Genomic DNA, 6,910 nt, shown 5'->3' with positions numbered 1-6,910 from the left:
GAGTGCCGGTCATATGATCCTTGGGATGGCCACTTTAGTCCAAGTCATTCTTCACTACAAAAGCAACAGAAACTCAAAGGGATGAGAAATGTCAAAATCCCCTTTGCCCAGAAATGCAGAAAAATCAGACAATCGTAGTCTTGGAGTTAGAGTTATACAGATATCATCTCACTTGATCTTCAAAACAACCTTGTAGGTAGGTGCTATTATCATCCCCATTTTACAGATGAGGAAATAGAGACAGACAGCATTTAAGTGATATGCTCAGGGCCACACAGCTAGTGAGCATCTGGCATAGGATTGGAATTCAGGTCTATCATGACTCCATGTCCAGTGCTATATCCTCTGTATCACCAACCTGCCATCATTCCTGAAAAGTGATCACCTGACCATTGCTTTAAAACCTCTGATAATTGGGGGGGGGGGGGGTGGTACCTACTACCTCCTGGAGTTGCCTGTTCCCTTTTTGGTTAAAAATAATTAAGCATTTCCCTACTTTCCCTCCCAGCAACTTCCACCCACTACTTCAGTTTCAGCTATTTGGAGCCAGGAAGAACAAATCTACTCTCTTTTCCATATGACCTTTTAAATACTTGCTGATGGCTATTATCAGGAGCATCACAGCAACCATCACAACAAATCTTGATTCTTCTCTTCTCCAGGCACAACATCCCTGGTGCCTTCAACAAATTCTTAGAAACTCAGTCTCAGTCAAATGAAGAATTTTTGCAAAAGATGCTTCTGTGACATCTGCTTCTATAAGCACTTGTCCCAGGGTCCTACCCTTATGGGTAGATGAGGAAGCACCTTAGGACTATAAGATCATTGATTTACAACAAGAAGTAACTTTGGAGGCCATTGTGTCCAGCCCCTCCTTTTTCAGGAAAGGAAAATGAGGTCCAGAAAAGGGAAATGACTTGCCTAGGGTCATACAGCTAGTAAATATCTGAGGGTAGGATCTGAACTCAGATCTTCCTGGTTCCTATTTTAGTTTCCTGTCCACTATAAGAAGACAAGCCTTGTCTTTTTACTCCCTTCCTGGCAGCCCCATAGCTCCAGTAATATGATTTAGTTGATAGGTAGGGAGTGAGAGAGGATTTGCCCCTGATTCAGGAAGTCTTCTGGGTTTGAAACACTCACTTCTGCTGATTATTGGCTGAATGATACTAGGCAAATCACTTATAATCTGGGCCTCAGTTTCCTCATCAGAAAAATGGGGAAAATAACACTTCCCCTGCCTCACGGTATTGTTGTGATTATCCAGTGAAGCAATAGAAGATCTTGGAACATCTGGAAGAAGGATCCATCTTACTCAGGTAAAAGGGAAGTACATTCCAGGAAAGGAAACATCCCAGCAAACAGTAGCAAGCATCAACTCAGCAAATCAGTGGGAGGTCCTGAGCCCCAATGGGGTGGTCTTTTATAAAGGATAATAGCCAGGCATTGTAGCACATGATGGTGGTCCCTGCTATTGGAGAGGCTGAGCTTGGTGAATCCCTTGAGTCTGGGAGTTCTGAGTTGTAGAGAGGCTAAAGTCAGTTGGGTGTTCACACTAAGTCTGGCATAGATAGGGTGAGCCCTGGTGAGCAGAAGGCTCTGCTGGATTCTTATAGGCTATGTGAATGAAATTGAGGCCCTGGCAGTTGTTACCAAGCTATGAAGACTTCAAGCATAAGGAACTCTGCACTAGACTGAAAATATGTCATCTGAGACGCAGCCTCACTAACTGTGGAGGAGCTCATCACTGGAATCTTAGTCACCAAGTGATGAATTAGATCAGCCACAAGGACTATTAAGGCTCATATGTAAGCTAGGGGTAGGAGGGTCAATCACACTGACAAAAATCGTGGGTCCTTGAACTTTTCTAGGTGCTACCCACACCACCTCACCCCACCCAACTTGTATTTGTGCAGCTGATTTCTTGAACCCAAGGGGAAGATTTTCCATTTATCTCTATTAAATGTCATCTTTTTAGATTTAGTCCAGTGTTTGAACATGTCAAAACCTTTTGGAATCTATACTGTCAACCAGTGTATTAGCTGTTCCTCCCAGGTTAGTATCATCTGGAAATCCTATGAGAATGGCATCCATTCCTTTATCCGAGTAACTCATAGAAATTTTCAGTGGAATAAGGTCAAGTATGTGTCCTGGGGACTCTCCACTAGAGAAACCTTCTGCCACATTAACACTGAACTAATAATGACTATTATGGGTTAGAATTCCGGGGTGGAGAACCTTCGACCTCAGAGACACATGTGGTCATCCAGATCCTCATGTGTGGCCCTTTGACTGAATCCAAACTTCACAGAACAAATCCCCTTAATAAAAGGATTTATTCTGTGAAGTTTGAATTCAGTCAAAGGGCCACATTTGAGGACCCACATGTGGCCTTGAGGACATAGGTTCCCCACGCATAAGTCCAACTCCTTCACTTTACAAATGAGGTAATTGAGACCCAGAGACTGAAAATGACCTGTCCAAGATCACACAAATCTGATTCCAAAACCATGACTCTTTCTACAACAGTGCAATGCCAACTTCTCCAATTTACCAAGTGTTCATTAAGTACGGATTAGGTACCAGTTCTTCAGGTCTAGTCAGATTCCATCTGGAGTGTTATGTTTCAATCTGACTGCTACATTGTAGAAAGAACAAAATAACCAATGACAGGACCTGTCCTTGGGAATCTGATTCAATTCAACAAGTATTATTCAGAGGTTATTTTGTACAAAGCACTGTAGTCAGTGCTGAGAATACAAAGATTAAAAAAAAAATCACACAGTCCCTGCCCTCAGGGATCTTACATTGCACTCCACTGCCACCCACAGGGCAGGTGAGCCAGCCTAGCTGAAGAAGTAAGGCACCCTAAGGGAGAGACAGGAAGCAGCATCTGCCAGGCAGGCCCAACCCCTATCACCACTTCGATCTCCACCTCCCCTCAGACCCTGATGGAGACAGCCCAGGACCCTGAGCCCCAGAGCCTTGGTGGTAGCTATGATTTCAACCCAGTGCTATCATCCTGGGATGATGAGATTTTCACCCTCTGATGATGCAGCTTAACAATTGGTACTGCTGAGACTACAGCCACTGCTATTGAGGACCCAGAAAGGAAGGTTCTTGTCACTAGAGTCCTTGGTACTGTCCAATGATTCAGTATCAGAAAGTGATGTGATTTTATCAGTGGAAATGACATTAAAGAAGAGGCACTAGTATCTGCTTTGCCACTGTATTCTAAAGACCACGTACTTGTGATTTCATCACTCGAGGGAGCTGTCAATGTAGATCATCAACTATTTTGGAATTTATAATCTTATTAGCTATTATCCTACAACTTAGACAATACTTTAAGGTTTTCAAAGTGCTCTTAGATTTGGAAGGGGGGGGTGGAGCCAAGATGGTGGAGGGAAAGCAGTGACTGTCTTGAGCTCTCTCCCAAAGCCCTCCAAATACCTAAAAAAATAGCTCTAAACAAATTCTAAAGCAGCAAAACCCACAAAAAGACAGAGTGGAACAAATTTCCAGCCAAAGACATCCTGGATGGTTGATCGGAAAAGTATATTGCCCAGCGTGGGGAGAGGAGCTCAGTTGAGTGTGGGCCCGCAGGCCACAGGGACCCTGGAGCAGGGCTCAGAGGACTGAAGCGGGCAACTGTGGTGGTTTCCAGACTTCTCAACCCAGGAACGCCAAAGACAATGTGAAAGGTCAGTGGGAAAAGTCTGTGACTGCGGTAAGAGAGGAGCTAGGTCTCAGCCACAAGTCTTGAGCGCAGCCCTGGGCTGACGCTTTTCCCTGAGCTTCTGGCCCACAGACTGAGGGGGAATCGAGTGGCTGATCAGAGGGGGATTGCAGGGATCTCTTTTCCAGTGCTGAGGCAGGAATCTCTTGCTTTACCTGTGCTTGGATCTGGGTCACAGTTCTGAGGGGTGGTCCTGGGACGAGGAGAAACGCTGGTACGGTGGAGCTTGTTGTGGTGGTGGAGAGAAAACACCTTGCCCCTTATCATATCACCTTGTAAGAACTGAAAATTTACAGGTCCCTAGAAGTAACTCTGAAAACAGCTGTACAAACCCCCGAAGCTTGGGACAGCACACTCTTCACATTGGAAGCAGACTTTTACCTTAACAAAGAGTCTAAAACTCAAGTAATTGGCCCGGATCATGAGTAAGCAGCTCAAAAAGAGTCAGACTATATTATCTTACTTTGGTGACAAAGAAGATCAAAACATACAACCAGAAGAAGACAACAAAGCCAAAGCTCCTACATCCAAAACTTCCAAGAAAAATATGAATCAGTCCCAGGCCTTGGAAGAGCTCAAAAGGGATTTTGATAAGCAAGTAAGAGAAGTAGAGACAAACCTGAGAGTGATGCAAGAAAATCATTAAAAACAAGTCAACAGCTTGCTAAAGGAGACCCAAAAAAATACTGAAGAAAATAACACCTTAAAAAATAGCCTAACCCAAATGGCAAAAGAGGCCCAAAAAGCCAATGAGGAGAAGAATGCCCTAAAAAGCAAAATTGGCCAAATGGAAAAGGAAGTCCAAAAGATTACTGAAGAAAATACTTCCTTAAAAATTAGAATAGAGCAATTGGAAGCTAGTGACTTTATGAGAAATCAAGACACTGTAAAACAAATCCAAAAGAATGAAAAATTAGAAAACAATGTGAAATATCTCATTGGAAAAACAACTGACCTGGAAAATAGATCCAGGAGAGAGCATTTAAAAATTATTGGACTATCTGAAAGCCATGATCTAAAAAAAGAGCCTAGACATCATCTTTCAAGAAATCATCAAGGAAAATTGTCCTAATATTTTAGAACCAGAGGGCAAAATAGAAATTGAAAGAATCCACCCATCTCCTCCTGAAAGAGATCCCCAAAGGAAAACTCCTAGGAATATTGTAGCCAAATTCCAGGTCAAGGAGAAAATATTACAAGCAGCCAGAAAGAAACAGTTCAAGCATTGTGGAAACACAATCAGGATAACACAAGATTTAGCTGCTTCTACTTAAGGGACCGCAGGGCATGAAATCTAATATTCTGCAGGGCAAAGGAGATAGGATTACAACCAAGAATCACCTACCCAGCAAAACTGAGTATAATCCTGCAGGGGAAAAAAATGGTCATTCAGTGAAATAGAGGACTTTCAAGCATTCTTGATGAAAAGACCAGAGTTGAACAGAAAATTTGATTTTCAAATACAAGACTCTAGTGGAACATGAACAGGTAAACAGGAAAGAGAAAATCATAAGAGACTTATTAAGGTTGAACTGTTTACATTCTTGCATGGAAAGATGGTATTTGTAACTCATGAGACCTTTGTCAGTATTAGGGTAGTTGGAGGGGAAAAAATTATATGTACATATATATAGATATAGACAGATAGAGGGCACAGGGTGAGTTGAAAATGCAAGGGTCATATCTGGAGAATAAAATTAAGGGGTGACAGAGGAATATACTAGGAGAAGGAGAAAGGGAGGTGTAGAATGGGGTAAATTATCCCACAAAAAAACCCAAAAAACAAAAGAAAAGGCTCTTACAGTGGAGGGGAAACTGGGGAAGGTGAGAGGGAATGAGTGAATCTTATTCTCATAGGATTTGACTTAAGGAGGGAATAACATACACACTCAATTGAGTGTGGAAATCTCTCTTACCCTACAGGAAAATAGGGGGGCGAAGGGGACAAGAGAGTAGGGGAATGATACAGAGGAGGGCAGATTGGGAAAGGGAGTAATCAGAAGCAAATACTTCTGAGGAGGGACAGGGTCAAAAGAAAGAATAGAATAAATGGGTGGGCGGGATAGGATTAAGGGAAATAGAGTTAGTTTTTCACAGCATGTCTACTATGGAAGTGTTTTGCATAACTGCACAAATATAGCCTATATTGAGTTGCTTGCCTTTTCAATGAGGGTGAGTGGGGAGGGAGGAAGGGAGAAAATTTGGAACCCAAAGTTTAAAAAAACACATGTTTAAAAAAAATATTTTCACATGCAACTGGGAAAAAAGAAATATAGGAAATGGGGTACAGAAATCCATCCTGCCCTACAGGAAAACTGAAGGGGAAGGGGATAAGAGAAGGGGGGGAGAGATAGAAGGGAAAGCGGACTAGGAGAAGGGATATTTAGAATGCATGCCATCTTGGGGTGGGGGGAGGGGCAAGATGGGGTGAAAATTTGGAACTCAAAATCTTGTGGAAGTGAATGTTGAAAACAAAAAAAATAAATAAAAATTACCATTAAAAAAAACAAAACAAAGTGCTCTTAGATCATATTCATTCATTTAATCCTCACAGCAGCCCTGGGAGGCAGGTGTTATTGTTATCTTCATTTTACAGATGTAGAAACTGAGGCACAGAGAAGTTAAGTGACTTATCCAGAGTCACACAACTTGTAAAGGTTTAAGGCAGAATTTGAATTCAGATCTTACTAACTCCAGGTTGTATACTCTATTCTATGTAGTACCTAAATGCCCTAAATGCCTTAGATAGTTGCTTGTAGCTACTGAAAATTTAATTGAGCTATACAGGGTCATATAGCCAGCATGTGTCAGAAGTTAGACATGAACCTAGGTCATACTGATTTTGATTGTGATCTTGGACTGACTTCATAGCACAGTATTGAAAATACAGAAGGGAATAATTCTGCTATTCTCTGCCCTGGTCAAATCAGATCTTGAGTATTGTGTTCAGGAGGGGGAACCAAATTTTTGTGTAAACTATGGCTCAGTGCCTCTAAACTCTGAGTTTACATGGACCAGGTGCAATTTGGAGAGCTTCTTTTTTTCCACTTAACAGTATTTTACTTTTTTTTCCAATTGCATGTAAAGATAGTTTTCGACATTCACTTTTATAAGATTTTAAGTTCCAATTTTTTTCTCCCATCCTCCCTCTCCTTTTCTCCCCCCTCCCCAATA

The sequence above is a fragment of the Vombatus ursinus genome, unplaced genomic scaffold (genome assembly GCF_900497805.2).
Source record: "Vombatus ursinus unplaced genomic scaffold, bare-nosed wombat genome assembly UNPS02014775.1, whole genome shotgun sequence".
In the NCBI taxonomy this organism is placed as follows: domain Eukaryota; kingdom Metazoa; phylum Chordata; class Mammalia; order Diprotodontia; family Vombatidae; genus Vombatus; species Vombatus ursinus.
This window is presented reverse-complemented; position numbering follows the sequence as displayed.